Below are 18,781 nucleotides of genomic sequence, written 5' to 3'. Positions count from 1 at the left end.
CGTTTGTGGGATTCGTTATAGGCCATCCCGAGCGTCGCTTATTTTTGTGGCGATCGTTCGGGTTTGCGGAACACGTATTTCGGTATAACTCTTTGGCAAATTGGTTTATGAATGTTTGGGCAATTTTTAAGGTCGTTGGTTTTTCTAGGATAGTTTGTCACACGCAATCATATATTTCGCTACACATAACTAACATTCCATCATGAGGCAATAATAATATGTCATGTAGTTTATGATAGGCTTCTATGGGTACTTATTTGCACCTGGCTTGGTACCGCTTCTATCGCAGATCCACCACATGCCCCGGTCGGGGTAGTGCTTTCAACATACGAATTTCGTCCCAGAAGGCCAACCCGCAAGTGCAAGCCAAGGGGGCATGCAGGCGAGAGGGACCTAATGAGCGAGCGATTGGGTTCGGGATAGGTGTACTACCTGCACAAGTACCGAGTGGGAAACATGCGCGGCGTGTGCACCCCCCTATTTGCGAAAAAAGGTATCCTTAGTCCCAACTCCCGAGGGAGCCGAGATTCGTTATGCGGTTCTGTCCGTTCACATTAATATGCCGATTTTCAGGTCGTCCCAACTTTATGGGGAAATAAACGCGGGGTAGGATCGTTTCACCCTCGGCTATTTTGATTACCTACAACCTCGAGTATTTCCTTCACTATCCCCAGTGGAGTCGCCACTGTGAGGGGGTCGAAAAAGCACGAGGCTAATGCGTGACCTCGTCCCTCGTGGGTGTGACGCTTCTTTTTGCCAAATCAAGTGTAATTGGATTTCCTGTGAGTTTACACCCAATTGACTAGTAATATAGGAGTCGCCATTCAGTTTTTAACGACAATGAGAAAAACTGACAAAACCCGGTTATCGTGACATAAAGGGAGTGCAATTATGTTTGACCAACGACGGCCGTAGGTTCCCTTGTGATCCCTGGTGGTGGGGATCGCTCAACGTACACCCACAGGGTAGAGATTGAGGGTTCGGGGGACTGTAACTACCGAGAGGAGTACTCGCTATTCGATAACTCCAGAGGCAGGATATCCTTACTAGCTCAGCATAAATAATTGAAGGGACATGCGTTAACTATTAAACTAATCTGAGTTGATTTTAACAATATGCAACATATAGTACTAGGTCGAGCGCGATTATCTGATTTAGATTGTTTTAAGGGACCTAGCATGATAATCCAATTTCCCAAAAATATCATATTTATTAAGCGTGATCGAACAATCAGATTTTAGTTAGTTTAACAGTTCATAAAAGGGCGAGGAAAGCAATTAAATCATAGAAAAGGGACACATTACGACGCACCCTTGAGAGGTGCCTCACGGTTCTCAGAAAACTAAACACTTTGACTTTGCTATTTCTCCTTTTATTTAACGAATCTCAAATTATGGGACGGGATACGTTCTGTTCGATTTATGGATCGATTGCGACAGAATGCGTGATCAGTTTTGCAGCGTGAGGCTTAGGCTTAGGGGTTCAGAGTCAATACTCATGATAATAATTGTGTGTTGTTGTGTGTGTTGTTGTCCTTTTCACGTCGAACTTAAGGCCCTATTTATAGAAAAGAGTTCGTGGAAAGATAGAATTGCAGAACTCTAATCCACGAGGAATTAGGAAAAAACACGTACCAGGTATTTTCAGCGCCCAGGCCTGGGCGCCGAAGATTTCGGCGCCCAGAACCAGGCGTTGAAAATAGGATCTGGGCCATTTTTCTTAGTCAGATTCGGATTCCTAGAATCCGGAGTATTTGACATTTAATTGAGTCTTTTAGTGCGTATTAACCTTGTGACGGGATGCGTCTGGGCCCGTTACGAACTCTAGGCTCGTTAGGATTTTAATTAATACGTGACTCTTACTTTCGAATCATATTAGGAATAGGATTCTCTCGCAATTTCTATCTCATTTAGGATTTATGTTGGAGTGCAACACCTAATTCTGACAGGTTTCTATCTTTTATGACTTGCCACTTTTAACAATTACCGATTACGACAGTTACTATTTTTAGCAGGTTTCCATAAATAGCAGGTTTCTATAAATAGCAGGTTTCGGGTGAAATGAAAAGGGGAATTGAGATTCGTTATTTTATAGGAGATGCGTTGTCAAGTGGAGATTTACGTTTTTATCATCGAACCTTCCCTTTCGGGAATGGGGACAAAAGTAGGTGTCTACAGCTGGCCCTCTCGTGAAAGTAACTCCCGCCTACTCAATTATGCACAAGAAAACAAGAACATGTCCTGGCCTTGAACAAATAGTGATGTAGGAGATTCATGCCAGCTCTATGAGTTGTCTCTCAAAGAAAGTTCTTAGTCACAACCCTTAAGAGGCCTATAAAGTAAGTTTGTCCCAGAGTTAGAAGCCCTGCTATTGAACTATTGATGTCCCTAAGACCTACATAATGTGATGAAACACATGTTTGCCTACCCTTTCCTCTACAACTTTAGTATTAGTACCTTGTGATGTGCTACAACTACAAGGGTTTCCATCTTAACAATGGATAAATTGCACAGAAAAATTTACCATTAATAAATCTTCTCTGTATGAAGCTAATATGATCATAATAATTAACTCTATCAACCAAAACCTCTAAACCAAAACCTCTAACTTCCTCTTTAACAACACATTTCTAGAACTAATAGTTGATAGACAATGAATTCAGTAAAGGACATATATGTTCAATAAGTCAGTTATAAATCATGGACATCATCCCTCTCTTATCCTTGGCGATGAAATACAATCCATGTGGAATAATTTTGACATACCAGTCCTACGGTTGGAGTATATATAATAGGAGCGAAGTCTTTGATATAATCAATAAGGACCTCAAAGCAATGACCAAATGGACAAAGTTAACTAACGTCTCATTCCTGTCATGTAGTCTGTTCAACATCCTCTATTTTTCCAAACATATAGTACCCACCTTATGAGCCATACTTCTAATCAAATAAATAAAACAGAAAAACAAACAAATCATGAATCATCGAAACTTTATTAGGAGAGCGAAAGTACCCGCCAGTGAACAAAATGCAGAAAAACCCAACTTTTCTACCGGCACCTTGGACGAGAGAGATAATGGATCTGATGTAGAAAGATGAGGAAGAAGGCAAAAACCAGGTCAAATGAGGAAGGAGGTAAATGAAGGAAATAATGCCCTTGGTCCAAGTAGGCATTCAATGTTAAGTCTAATAAATGCGGTTCAGTATTAATTAACAAGTTAATAATTCAGTGAGATCAAGTGAGCTGAATGCCTAGCTAGAGGCCGCTTCAATTCAAGTGGAATTAATGATATTAATCCACAACTTACTCTTGACTCAACCCGTAGGGTCACACAAATAGTACGTAAACGGATCAAGTATTTAATGGCATTATATACTCCATCTATGGATATTCGGAATCGACGGATCTTGGTTTCAGTGGGAGCTGAGATCGTCACAGGCAAGAAATGAATACTCCGGAAACGATGATATTGCCGGAAACGGAAATATGGATCGTATCGGAAATATGAATATTATCCAAGTCGTAGATGTTGCCGGAAACGGAAACATGGTACGTATCGGAAAATATTATCGGAAATGGAAATATTGCCGGAATCGGAAATATTGCCGGAAACGGAAATATTGTCAGAATCGGAAATATTATCGGAATCGGAAAATAATTCCGAAAACGGAAATATTAAATATTTGTTCGAAACGGAAATTAATTCCGGAATCGGAAATATTAAATATTGTTCGTATCGGAAATGAATTCCGGAATCGGGAAATTAATCGGAAGCGTATCGTACGAATTAGCATCGGACGAGGCCTGCCAGACGAAGGCCCAGCACAAAGCCGGGCCATCGCCCAGCAAGCCAGCGCGCCACAAACGCACCAGCCAAGGCTGCGCCAGGCCCACCGCAAGGCAGGCCAAGCGCGCGCCAAGGCTGCGGTAGCGTGTGGGCTTGCGGCAGTGGGCTGCGAGCTCGCGGGCTGCGCGCGCGCATGGCGCCCCTCGTGGGCTGCTGTGCGTGCGTGTGTGTTTGTGTGCTACTCGAATCCTAAAGCTACCGGGATTCGTCATATGATTAAATCTAATCCTAAATGATTTAGTTTATTTAATTAGAGTCCTAGTAGGATTATAATTAAATAAATTAGTATCCTAATAGGATTCCAAATCCTTTTCCATAACTCTATAAATAGGTGCCTAGGGTCACATATTTACACAGAGAGAGAGAATTCAAGTATTCAAAGTGAGTTTTGATAGCAAAATTCAGTCATACATTTGCCTATAAAGTGCCGAAAATAATAGTACCTTAAGGGCGATTCTAGTTGGTCAATCTTAAGGCGGATCCGGACGTGCTGTGGACTATCTACGGAGGGACGAGACTTGGAGTCCTAAAGACTTGTTCTTGTTCGGTTCGGGCGCAGCTAGGGAAGGCACGCAACAAAGAGTATGCATCTAAACTATGCTAAATTATTATGTGTAAATAATATGTTTTCCTGGCTTTATGGTTTTTTCCGCATGATTTATGAATTGTCATATGTATCATAACCTAACAATGGTATCACGAGCCTCTTATTATTTTCATAATCTAAATTGCATGAACATGGTTAAATATTACAAATTTGCAAGAATTAAAAGGGATGATTAATTTTCGTAATTGTTAATTAATTGCAAATTGCGTTTATTTAATTATACGTACGCAGTTTTTCGGCAGTTTCTTCGTTACTCATCCAAATCGAGTGATTTTTGTGTCAATTCCGCATGTAAAAGGCATTCTAAAATTTTGACAAAAATACTCTTTTTCTGCCGAACCCAGAATTCTCAAATTCGAAGCCTAACTATGACTTTTCGGAGGTTTTAGTTTTTCGAATGCAAAATTTCGTAAATTTAAGATGTTAAATTAAATATTTGCGATTCTTGTTGATAAATCTTGAAATTTTGATTGACCTACTGTATATGTTTAACAAGTTTGAATGCCTAGCCTTGTTAATTATGCAATCTAATTTGTAATTATGATTAATTTGTTGAAAATTAGAATAATTTAGAATTAATTTGATTTTCATAATTAATTATAATTTAATTAGATACCTATGATTAAAAACCACCATAAAAATTTTAAATTTATGTTAAATTTTGTATTTTTATGACCTAGTCTTGAATCCATGTTAATCGGAAATCAATTGAATAATAAATTTTCGATTTTTCGCCCTAAAATTATGAAATTAATATTATTTATTAATTTGTCATTAATTTTAAATATAAACTTTTAAATTTTATGCGATTCGCTCATATAACTTGCACGTACAAAGCAATGGACGCTACGTGTTACCCTTAAGGGGTGTTGTATAATGCGGGCGTGTGACGACGAGCAAGGGAGCTCGTCGCCCATGCGGCACGAATGCAATGAGCAAGGCCATGGTGCACGAGCACAAGGCAGCAGCCCTGCCTTGTGTCGTGGGCTATGAGCAATGGACGAATGGGCAAGGGCGAAAGCAAGGCACAGCAGTCGCGTGTGGGCAGCAAGCGAGCTGCGCCACAACGCGCACTGCCTCGCGCGCAGCGAGCGCAAGCTCGCGTGCCATGAGTGCTACGCCCAGCGTCGATGCCTCGCGCAGCGAGCGATGGCTCGCGTGCATCGAGTGCTGGCGCGCGCAGCGAGCACCAGCTCGCGTGATGCCTTGCGATGGTGAGCAGCAGCAATGCGACACAGCGCATGGGCTGCGCGCACATGGCCAGCGATGGCTGTGTGCGTGTGGCCCATGGGCGTGGGTTGCGTGGGGTTGTTGCGACACGATTAGATCGTTTTGAAATTTTAATTTGAAATTTTCAGTTTACGTAATTTTAATTAATTTTAAAATTAATAATTTAAATTATTTTCTTGGATTTTAATTTTGAATATTGTAATTATAAAAAAGATTATTTATTCTAATTATTTTACTAAAATTAAAATCATGAATTAATTTAAAAACGACTGAAATTAAATTAAACCTTTTGGATTCAATTATAAATTTATATGAGCTTTAAATTTTAATTAAATTTGTATGTTTCCGGTTAGACTAGAAATACATTTTTATGTTTAAAATTAGTAAAGCATATGAATTTATTGGTTTAAATGGGAGCCCTTTTAGTCATAAACTCTTGATTAGGTCTACAAATCCTTAAGGTTAAAACAACTTGATTAGAATTAATAAGGACTGAATAATTGATAGAAAATATGGTTTGCGTACCATTAATTTGAATGTAATTGGTCTAAAGTACCAAAGTTGTTTTTCAATTCAAAATATGGTCTGCGTACCATCAAATAGTTGTAATTAGTTTTAATTATAGCTTATCCTATTTGAAGAAAATGGTGCCTCCCACGGAGATTTTCAAGACGGACTTTGAAGTTAAAGCTTCAAGATGAAGTCGGGCCATACTAGATCACATTTATCCTATGCATGTTTTAAGTTATTTATTGCTTTTAAATATGTCTTAAAATGCATGAGATCAAAAGCTTGATTATGTTGCATGATTAAGGATTTTAGTTCACTTAAAATCTAACCAACATAGTAAGAGCCTTAAGTTCCAAACTTAAAAATTGAGTTAAAAGGTGCCATGCCAAAATATACACTTGCTTGGATATCCTTTACATCAATCTAGTAATAGTTTTCGCTCAGCGAGGTGTTACTTATTGGTCCTAAAGGGGCAAGGTACACAAATAATTGTGAGTACATGTTAGTTTTGGTGAAACTCAACGATATAAGTAAGGAGTCCTTTTATGTCGTGGCAAAATCGATAGGTTTACCTAATAAGTTCTTAGACGTACCTATCAACCAAGAATAGTTCCTAGACTATTAGCAAAAGGCTTTTGCTTACCTAAGATATTTTAGGATTAAGTCGACAAACTGTGCTTAGTTCTTCAATGATTTTAGGATCTTGGAATCATTTTATTCACACCTGCCGGAACACATAACTTGAATAAAATGCTTAATAAACATTGAATTATGCATGTATGCTAGAATTTAAGTTTATTAAGAGAAACTGTGAATGGTTATTTATTTGTTTATTCTTTTCAATTGTAGTTTTAATATGGCAAACAACAATCAAAACATCATCATGGGTTCTGAGCTTATGGTCAAGCTGAACCTAGCAAATTTTCTTGAATGGGAAGCTAAGCTAGTTGAAATAGTCAGACTCAATGGACTTGAGTATGTACTGACCAATCCCATGCCAAGCTACTATGCCAGAGACATGACCCCTGAGAGATTTTACGCCTGGGATGCGGATCTCAAAAAGGTTATGAGTCTCATGCTGAACAATATCCCTGATGATTGGGCTAGAAGGTTTGTAGCCTATGAACCTTTTACGCTCATCAAGAATCTGAGGGATATCTGTCGTGGAAGCACGGAGGACAGGGACCTAAACGTCCATGAGTTGATTGAATCAATGTCTGGTCTAAAGGTTAGTTCTCCCAACAGGTGTTATAGGATGGAAGTCCAAGAAACACATGTTCAGCTCCTTCGCACTAAACAGAGGGTAGGCGTCCCACTGAGGTTCCATGTGGATCTTATGCATTCATACTTTGATCGCCTAAGTCTACTAGGAACACCAATAAGCGAAAGGATGGCAGTCTCTATCTTGCTCAATTCACTACACAGTGGGTTTGGTCGCTTCAAGCAACTATACCTAAGTGAACCAAGAGAAGAAACAGTTGCAGAATTTGTTCACCTTGTCAGAAAGGCTGAAATAATACTGGACTGTGAAGCCAAAGATTTACTCAAGGCTAGAAGGAGACCGTTCAAGAAAAGTGGAAAGTCCAAGGGCAATGCTAAATCAAAGTAGGACAAGTCCACATCAAGCTGTCTTTATTGTGATGGAATAGGACATTACAAAAGAGAATGTCCAAAGCTAAAGGAAGATCAGAAGAACGGAACAGTCGTTCCATCTTCAGGTATTTTCGTTATAGACTGTATACTTGCTAATTCAACTTCTTGGGTATTAGATACAGGTTGTGGCTCACACTTATGTTCCAATCCACAGGGACTAAGAAGAAGTAGAAAGTTAAGCAAGGGTGAAGTCAACCTACGAGTGGGAAATGGAGCACGGATTGCTGCATTAGCTGTAGGAACTTATTATTTGTCGTTGCCCTCCGGGCTAGTTTTGGAACTGGAAGAGTGTTTCCATGTTCCAAGTCTTACTAAAAACATCATTTCAGTTTCTTGCTTAGATGCTAAGGGATTTTTCCTTTTTAATAAAAGACAATAGTTGTTCGTTTTATTTTAAAGAGATGTTTTATGGATCTGCTAGATTAGTCAATGGACTTTATTTATTAGATCACGACAAACAAGTTTATAACATAAATACCAAAAAGGCCAAAAAGGATGATTCAGATCTCACCTATCTGTGGCATTGTCGATTAGGCCATATAAACTTGAAACGCTTAGAAAGACTTCAAAAGGAAGGAATTCTAGAACCATTTGACTTAGAGGATTATGGTAAATGCGAATCATGTTTACTTGGCAAAATGACAAAGCAACCTTTCTCTAAAGTTGGAGAAAGAGCAAATGAACTATTGGGTTTAATCCATACAGATGTATGTGGACCAATGAGTACAAATGCTAGTGGTGGTTTCAGCTACTTTATCACTTTCACTGATGACTTCTGTAGATATGGTTATGTCTACCTAATGAAGCATAAGTCTGAATCCTTTGACAAATTCAAGGAATTTCAGAGTGAAGTAGAGAATCAATTAGGCAAGAAGATTAAGGCACTGCGGTCTGATAGAGGCGGTGAATATCTGAGCTATGAATTTGATGACCATCTGAAAGAATGTGGAATTCTATCAGAATTGACTCCTCCTGGAACACCACAATGGAACGGTGTGTCAGAACGGAGGAACAGAACCTTGCTAGACATGGTCAGGTCAATGATGGGTCAGGCCAAACTTCTATTAGAATTTTGGGGACATGCACTAAATACAGCTGCACTCACTATAAATAGAGCTCCGTCTAAAGCTGTCGAAAAGACTCCATATGAATTATGGTTTGGAAAGCCTCCAAATGTGTCTTTTCTTAAGATTTGGGGATGTGAAGTATACGTCAAACGATTAATTTCAGACAAACTTCATCCAAAATCTGACAAATGTATCCTTGTGGGCTATCCAAAGGAAACAAAGGGGTATTACTTCTACAATACATCTGAGAACAAAGTGTTTGTTACTCGAGATGGTGTCTTTTTGGAGAAAGATCACATTTCCAAAATGACAAGTGGGAGAAAAGTAGACCTCGAAGAAATTCGAGTCGAACAACAAACTCTAGAGAATGCTCAAGATGACATTCAGGATGAAACTCAGAGATCTTTAGAAGAATCTTGTGAGAATCATGGTCAATCTAGAAATGTTACCCCGCGTAGATCGCAAAGATATAGATCTCAACCGGAAAGGTACTTAGGTATTTTGACGAACGAGAGCTATGACATTCTATTACTTGAAAGTGATGAACCTGCGACTTACAAACAAGCTATGACGAGCCCTAGCTCCAAGCAATGGCAAGAAGCCATGCAATCTGAATTAGACTCCATGTCTGAAAACCAAGTATGGGATTTGGTTGATTTGTCAGATGGCTACCAAGCCATTGGAAGCAAATGGGTTTTCAAACTGAAAAAGGATAAGGATGGGAAACTTGAAGTTTTCAAAGCTAGATTGGTTGCAAAAGGTTATAGGCAAGTCCACGGTGTGGATTACGATGAAACCTTTTCACCAGTTGCAATGCTAAAGTCTATTCGGATAATGTTAGCAATCGCTGCATATTACCATTACGAAATATGGCAGATGGATGTCAAAACTGCTTTCTTAAACGGCGTTTTAAACAGAAACTGTGTTTATGACACAGCCTGAAGGTTTTGAGGATCCAAAGAATGCTAAAAAGGTATGCAAGCTAAAGAAGTCAATCTACGGATTGAAGCAGGCATCCAGGAGCTGGAATATACGTTTTGATGAAGCAGTCAGTGACTTTGGTTTCATCAAGAACGCAGACGAATCTTGTGTATACAAGAAGGTCAGTGGGAGCAAAATTGCTTTCCTAATATTATATGTCGACGACATATTACTTATCGGAAATGACATTCCTATGTTGAACTCTGTCAAGATTTGGCTTGGGAAATGTTTTTCGATGAAAGATCTAGGAGAAGCACAGTACATATTGGGCATCAAGATTTACAGAAATAGATCTAAAAGGATGATTAGACTTAGTCAAAGCACTTATATCAATAAGGTGCTTGATAGGTTCAAGATAGCGGACTCCAAGCGAGGCTACCTACCTATGTCTCATGGAATGACTCTAAGCAAGAATCAGTGCCCAAAAACACTTGATGAGCGTAGACGAATGAATGGGATTCCATATGCATCATTGATTGGTTCAATAATGTATGCTACGATATGTACACGCCCGGATGTTGCGTACGCACTCAGTGCTACGAGCAGATACCAGTCAGACCCAGGAGAGGCGCATTGGACTGCTGCCAAGAATATTCTGAAGTACCTGAAAAGGCACAAAGATGACTTCCTGGTCTATGGTGGAGATGATGAATTAATTGTTAAAGGCTATACGGACGCAAGTTTCCAAACCGACAAAGATGATTTCAGATCACAGTCTGGGTTTGTCTTCTGCCTCAACGGGGGTGCAGTAAGCTGGAAAAGTGCTAAGCAAAGCACCATTGCGGATTCTACAACTGAAGCGGAGTACATTGCTGCACATGAAGCAGCAAAGGAAGCTATATGGCTAAGGAAGTTCATAGGTGAACTTGGTGTAGTCCCCTCCATTAAAGGACCAATAACCCTGTATTGTGATAATAACGGAGCTATTGCACAGGCAAAGGAGCCTAGACACCACCAGAGAGTCAAGCATGTACTTCGTAGATTTCACCTTCTACGAGAGTTCGTTGAAAGAAAAGAAGTCGAGATAAACAAGATTGGAACTGATGACAACATATCAGATCCATTGACAAAACCTCTGCCGCAGGCGAAGCACAACTCGCACACTGCAGCTATGGGAATCAAGCATATTGGAGAATGGCTTTGATATCCCTGTTTAATGTTTTAAAGTTTTAGAGTTTAAATCTTTGTAAACATTATTGGTTAATCATTCACAATAAATGAAAAGAATTCATTTTTCCATTTAATTTGTGGTTTATTAAATGATGAGTCCCTTCAATTTGACAATATATTCAAGATAGACTGTCAGGACTAGTCCTGTGACTAAGAAATGTCTATCAAGTGAACTTGAATGTCAAAGGTTGAAAATGGTCCCTAGTCGGAGTTTTCTATAAAATTGGACGCATAGAAAACGTTAGACGATTAGAATGCAAGATGACTAGTAGTTCTGTTTCTTGAACTATGTGGACATGGCAATGTCATAATCATTTGCATAGATACTTACTTTGGGAAGACTAGTATCGGACAAGACCTATGAAACTTTACTGTAAGAGATGAAAATCTGTCATAAGTAAATTTCATTAAATTATTAGACACTAAATCCTCAATACCTGAGTGATTTGAGATTACTTGTTTGAGAACTGGTTGCTTTGACGTTGACCAACCGTCGCACCGTAAAAGGAGGCTATAAAGGCAACGCTCAGGTAATCACCTATCAAACGAAGTCTAATCTCAAGATCGCAAGATTGGGATTGTCCTCCCATAAATCGGGATGAGATGCTTAAAAGTTGTACAAGGCCACTCGGAGAGCAAGAAACTGTGAAATGCATGGCCGTGCTTGGATGAATCATAGGCTATGATTATCTGTTTATTTGATCAGTTGAACTCTGAAACCGAGGAACACCTCTGGACATAATAAGGATGACAACTCTTACCTTATGTTCAAGAGCAAGCATCGAGCAACAAAGGAATTAGGAAATGCACACTTGTCCCTAAGGACAAGTGGGAGACTGAAGGAAATAATGCCCTTGGTCCAAGTATGCATTCAATGTTAAGTCTAATAAATGCGGTTCAGTATTAATTAACAAGTTAATAATTCAGTGAGATCAAGTGAGCTGAATGCCTAGCTAGAGGCCGCTTCAGTTCAAGTGGAATTAATGATATTAATCCACAGCTTACTCTTGACTGAACCCGTAGGGTCACACAAATAGTACGTAAACGGATCAAGTATTTAATGGCATTAAATACTCCATCTATGGATATTCGGAATCGACGGATCTTGGTTTCAGTGGGAGCTGAGATCGTCATAGGCAAGAAATTAATACTCCGGAAACGATGATATTGCCGGAAACGGAAATATGGATCGTATCGGAAATATGAATATTATCCAAGTCGTAGATGTTTCCGGAAACGGAAACATGGTACGTATCGGAAAATATTATCGGAAATGGAAATATTGCCGGAATCGGAAATATTGTCGGAAACGGAAATATTGTCAGAATCGGAAATATTATCGGAATCGGAAAATAATTCCGGAAACGGAAATATTAAATATTTGTTCGAAACGGAAATTAATTCCGGAATCGGAAATATTAAATATTGTTCGTATCGGAAATGAATTCCGGAATCGGGAAATTAATCGGAAGCGTATCGTACGAATTAGCATCGGACGAGGCCTGCCAGACGAAGGCCCAGCACGAAGCCGGGCCATCGCCCAGCACGAAGCCGGGCCATCGCCCAGCAAGCCAGCGCGCCACAAACGCACCAGCCAAGGCTGCGCCAGGCCCACCGCAAGGCAGGCCAAGCGCGCGCCAAGGCTGCGGTAGCGTGTGGGCTTGCGGCAGTGGGCTGCGAGCTCGCGGGCTGCGCGCGCGCATGGCGCCCCTCGTGGGATGCTGTGCGTGCGTGTGTGTTTGTGTGCTACTCGAATCCTAAAGCTACCGGGATTCGTCATATGATTAAATCTAATCCTAAATGATTTAGTTTATTTAATTAGAGTCCTAGTAGGATTATAATTAAATAAATTAGTATCCTAATAGGATTCCAAATCCTTTTCCATAACTCTATAAATAGGTGACTATGGTCACATATTTACACAGAGAGAGAGAATTCAAGTATTCAAAGTGAGTTTTGAGAGCAAAATTCAGTCATAAATTTGCCTATAAAGTGCCGAAAATAATAGTACCTTAAGGGCGATTCTAGTTGGTCAATCTTAAGGCGGATCCGGACGTGCTGTGGACTATCTACGGAGGGACGACACTTGGAGTCCTAAAGACTTGTTCTTGTTCGGTTCGGGCGCAGCTAGGGAAGGCACGCAACAAAGAGTATGCATCTAAACTATGCTAAATGATTATGTGTAAATAATATGTTTTCCTGGCTTTATGGTTTTTTCCGCATGATTTATGAATTGTCATATGTATCATAACCTAACAGTAAATGGTAGAGAACTACAACGGAAAACGTCAAAAATCGCACAAATCTCATCAATAATCAACTTAAATGGCTTAAAACAGCAAAGAATCTCGTCAACACTCAACTCAAATATCTTTAAATCGCACAAAATCTATATCAACAATCAACCAAAATAGCTTAAAATCGCATCAATTGATAAAAAAAAAATTGAACTTCTGACTGTTTTTTGAAGAATTAAAACCTTTATTCTGCAGAAATCTTTAGAATTTCGTGCCCTAAACCCTAGAAATAGATGGGTCGACTCACTTTCAATAATTGAGGTGAGGGATTCTTCGTTGATTCTTCATCGCCATTGTGTTTCTGCTCTAGGTCTGCCATGGTTGAGAGCAAGGTTGTCAGGATCGGGATCCTACCTTGGATCGATGAAGGGGGTAGGATCGGATCGGTAGAATCGGGTCGTAGGATCGTAAGATGCTACTAAATAGTAAAAGTAATGGTTATATTATTAAATTGAAATGTACAATCATGTATTCAGGTAATCTTAATACTTAAATATCATTTTTTGCTTACATAAGATTAATAATTGAGTAGATTCAAGAGCAATTAGTAAGATATGCGCAAGTTTGTTGAAATTTTATGAATTTCTGTACTTTTAAGTGAATAAGATACTTTTTTGATCACTAATTTATTGATAGAAAAAAGTATGAAATTTCTAATGATATGTGATGATGAACTAATTAGTAATAAAAAAATTGTTATCTTGAAATATTTTATGTTGAATCGGATCGTTGGATCGGATTGTAGAATCGTAGGATCGTATTAAGATCTCACCACTCAAATTTTTTATCGAGGTAGGATCGTAAGATCCTACACACATTAAGATCCTACCTAAGATTCGGATCGGTGATGCGTTTTTGGATCGTAGAATCGTAGGATCGTAAGATCCGAATCGGGAGTTTAACAACCATGGTTGAGAGTACAGTTTGCAGAGAAAATGTGGAGAGAGGAAAGAGCTGAGTATAGCAGGGTTGGAGAAGAGGAGGAAATGCTCATCAAATAAATTTTCTGCACAAGGGGCGAAGAAACCAGCGTGGAGCATCAAATAGAATAGCATCAAGTGGGAGGGAAGGGTGAAACCGTAAATGCTCTATTGATAAGAATAAGACAAAATAAAACAAAGAAGAAAATGAGGGGCATGCACGTAATTACACTATTGGGTGAATAGTAATCAAAGTATGAAACTTTATAAGTGTTAGGATTATTCAAGCGTCTGTTTTATTTTGAGAGAGAGACTTTGGGTAAACACTTATTGTATAGGAATTGAGTTAAGACTTAGTGTAGAGAGAGAGAGAGAAAGTTTTAGAGTAGAAGCAATAAGCGTAGTGTCGTAGTTGTTTGAGGGAATAACTACTGGGAACTCCGAGTTTCTAATAGGTTTGTAACTGAGTTGTTATTGCCCTGTTATAATGAAGAGTTTCTAGTTGGGCCCTGAAAAGTTTCCTCGTGAAATCTTTCTTATGTATTGCGTTTCTATAACTTTTAGTTTTTTTTAATTCCGCAATAATTTTAGATTTAAGTTCCCAATATAATTCACCCCATTTTTGTAATATTTCATCCGAATAACATCGTTCCTTAACTTGATGGCTAAACCGACTAAGTTGGGGCAAGAGCGAGTGAGCCAACTATGGGTGAAAGGGACAGAAAACAAAGAAAGGGCTCGAGAAACACAAGGATTGTCTCTTTGGAAATGAGAAGCATTTATTCCGTAATAACCGGAATGGACCCACATGTGAAGTTACGGGTTGGCCCTTTCGGGTGTTCACTCTAGTCGCACTTGACTTCATCATCTGGTTACTGTATTTGCTTACTCAAATCACTGCAAAATTCTCTCGTGTTTACCAAATTAATTTCAGTAACATCACTAATTCACTATTCCCTTTTTGACTCCTTTTAAGTTAGTTATAACATTTTTAGTTACCGTTGGCATGCGTTTTGGAGCGTTATTTCATCATCACATTATTTCAAAATTTCAATCTTATACTGCTAAAATGACTGGTTTTTATGCTTAACAAAGTGGCTACATAATTTAGTGACTCTCTAATCCTTTTTATCCATTCACCCCCTTGATTACTGTGTGTGGTAAGCACTAATGATAGTTATAGACCTTTGTCAGAAAAAGATTGTAAATGTACTTAGTATGCCTTGTGAGTTTAGTTAATTATGGCCCGGCAAATTAATCCGTGAGATATTATACTCACAGTTTAAGAATATCACCAATTGAGGTTGGTATAGGTCTCGGGTTCGAGTATTGGGAATGGAAAAAATCTCAACTGAGAGGGATGTTGTCCATCGAGTTACCCATGCAAACTCCCGCAGGAGATTAGTCCACTCGCCGAAAGCGGTGGGAACTCCTCGTAGGGTGATGATAAAGATCGCAAGTTGCGACAACATTTAGTTGTCGCAATCTTACGTGTCGGAGTTTAATTGGTACATATACGCGCCACGTAGGCTATGCATCATCAGAATATTTTTACTATCAATCTAATATTTTTACTATTAAAATATATAAATAAGGTATTCGGCATAAAGAAGGAAACAAATTAGAATATTAAGATTTTCCTACCTTTTTATAAAACATGTATAATAGGTTATATAAGTTAAATGTTTTAATTTCCAATTTAAACCATGACACATAAGCATGCCATGTCATCATTGTGACACGGCTTAAAGGTCGCAGGTTGCGACCTTTATCATTTTCGCTCCTCGTAATAGAACCAAAAAAAAAAACAGTTTAAGAATATCAAGAATCAATGTTTTAGAATATCCGTACCATTACTTGTATATGTATAAAACGAGATTAAACTGAATCTTTTGTCTCATAATTTATGTACTACATATATATATGACACTTTTTAGATGTAAAGTAAAAGAGGTTGACTAAGTACAAATAGCAACCATAAAAACGAGTATTTGAGACACAAGTAATACATAAATTATTGGATAAAAGATTTCATTTCAAACGAGAAAGTCTGAATATTTTGTCTTTCAATAAACCAAGCAAGGTTTCGCTTGCCTAGCAGGAAATTTTTAGGCTTTGTGAGATCAAATTTCACTAGATGCTTTTAGAATGGGGATTCCTTTTCCCTTTACCTTGTTGGAAATATTAGGAAGATGTAGTGGGCTTTAGTTTATTTGTGATTAATTGATTGAGTAATGTTGATGATCTTTGAGTATGGAAGAGGAATTACAAAGAGACTTTTGTGGGGAATTGTTATTGTTGTATTTACTAATGCTTTACAATGCTACATATTTATAGTAGTACAATGTTGGTGGTTTCCACCACTACACTTCTCTAGACTATTCTATTCTAGACTATTCTACTTTCTTCCCATTGTAGATAGTTCTAGGTTTTTCTACTCTTAGATATTTGTTTAGGATAGTCTAGATATTTTATTACATGCTCCTAGATTTTTCTAGATTACAATTACATGTTCCTAGATTTTTCTAGATTATAGTTTTTAACACTCCCCCTTAATCTGAAAAATCTTGAACTCCAAGTTGTCGACGAAATTGGATGAATTTTTCTGTTGAGATTGCCTTTGTGAAGATATCCGCGAGCTGCTCCCCGGTCTTGCAGAATTGTAGCTCGATCTCCTGCTTCTCGACTAGTTCTCGGATAAAGTGATGACGTATCTCGATATGCTTCGTGCGGCTGTGGAAGACTGGATTTTTTGTCATGGCTACGGCAGACATGTTGTCGCAATAAATTATTGTTGGGTCTTCTGTCGGTTGTCGTAGATCGCTAAGAATTCTCTTGAGCCAAACTGCTTCACATGATGCACTTGTTGCTGCAATGTATTCTGCTTCTGGCGATGATAGAGCCACGGTCGCTTGTTTCTTTGATGACCATGAAATGGCTTTAGTTCCCAACTGGAATACATAGCCACTTGTACTCTTCCTGTCGTCGATACTTCCAGCCCAATCACTGTCGGTGTATCCCGTGAGCTTGTAGTCATCTTCAGTCTTGTATAATATTCCATAGCCTTTTGTGCCTTTGACATACCGAAGGATTCTTTTTGCTGCTGCGAGATGAGCTTTACTAGGTTCACTCATAAACCTTGACACGATGCTGACAGCATGTACAATGTCGGGTCTTGTGTGTGTAAGATATATGAGAGATCCGACCAAGATTTGATATATTGAGGCATCTACTTTCTCCTTGCCATCATATTTGGAGAGCTTCTCATTGGGTGCCATTGGTGTGACAAATGGCTTGCAATCTTCCATGTGAAACTTCTTGAGTAGATCGTCTGCGTACTTTTCTTGTGATAAGAAGATCCTTCCTTGTTTTTGCTTGACTTGCATGCCAAGGAAGTACTTCATCTCTCCAAGGTCGGTCATTTCATATTCCGACATCATGGCCTTCTTGAATTCTTCGACCATTCTTGAGTTAGTACCCATGTAGATAAGATCGTCTACATAGAGGCACAAGATGAGAAAATCATGTGACCCTTGGGTCTTTATATAGGGCGATGGCTCGCTTGGGCTTTTTGTAAAGCCATTTTGTAGAAGATAGCCATCAATCTTGCTATTCCATGCACGAGGAGCTTGTTTGAGCCCATAAAGGGCTTTTCGAAGGCGATATACCTTTTCTTCTTGGCCTTCAATGACATATCCTTGAGGTTGCTCAACATATACTTCTTCATTGAGCTCCCCATTGAGAAATGCAGATTTAACATCTAATTGAAAAACTTGTAATTTAAGTTGAGCCGCAAGTGCGAGAACTGACCTGATCGTCTCCATGCGGACGACTGGAGCATATGTCTCAGTGAAGTCGATTCCTGGTTGTTGTGAGTAGCCTTTTGCGACCAGACGAGCCTTGTTCTTTTGAATTGATCCATCTTCGTGTTCCTTGATCTTGTAGACCCATTTGAGGCCTATCACTTCCTTGTCTTCAGGCTTGTCAAGGAGCTCCCATGTGTTATTTTTCTCAATCATTCGAATTTCCTCATTCATTGCTTCGATCCATTTGTCTTCTCGTGTAGCTTCATGAAAGCTTAGTGGTTCACCGGCAAAGAGAGCCATGATAGCATAATTGCATTAATAATTCTCCAAGTAGGATGGAGGACGCCGATCACGTTGAGATTGTCGAACTGCTTGAGTTGGTCTTGAAGAACTTGAAGTTGATGTTGTGCCTTGTGAACTGGAAGGTGATCTTGGGCTCCTTGGTGATGATGGACTTGATGATGATTGTGTTGCTGGCTGAATTGGGCCTTCTTCTCCATTTGGGCCTAGTGGAAGAATGTCTCCTTGAGAAAGTTCTGGATCATTCTCGTTCCATTTCCATTGTGCTCCTTCATCAAATTTCACATCTCGAGAGATGATTAATTTCTTGGATTCGGGATTGAAGAGACGATATCCTTTTGATTCGTCACTGTATCCAATAAAGATACATTTCTCTCCTTTTACATCCAACTT

General features: G+C 39.1%; 1 long non-coding RNA gene across 3 annotated transcripts in view; it reads right to left on the bottom strand.

Annotated features, from left to right (window-relative positions):
- The window catches only part of LOC110790824 (uncharacterized), a 28,516-nt gene extending 14,728 nt beyond the window's left edge, over nucleotides 1-13,788 (bottom strand). The window contains exons 1-2 of one of the 3 annotated variants that reach the window (XR_008919255.1): nucleotides 13,610-13,788; nucleotides 3,013-3,081 (exon numbers count right to left, since the gene is read on the bottom strand). This is a non-coding gene — a long non-coding RNA (uncharacterized lncRNA). Of the gene's footprint in view, nucleotides 1-3,012; nucleotides 3,082-13,544 lie in introns of all 3 variants that reach the window. The other 2 variants (XR_008919254.1, XR_008919253.1) reach the window with 2 other exon arrangements.
- Between the last annotated feature and the right edge of the window lie 4,993 nt (nucleotides 13,789-18,781).

The sequence above is a fragment of the Spinacia oleracea genome, chromosome 4, assembly GCF_020520425.1.
Source record: "Spinacia oleracea cultivar Varoflay chromosome 4, BTI_SOV_V1, whole genome shotgun sequence".
NCBI lineage: Eukaryota > Viridiplantae > Streptophyta > Magnoliopsida > Caryophyllales > Amaranthaceae > Spinacia > Spinacia oleracea.
Note: the sequence above shows the minus strand (reverse complement) of the source record. Positions and strands in the feature narration are given on the sequence as shown.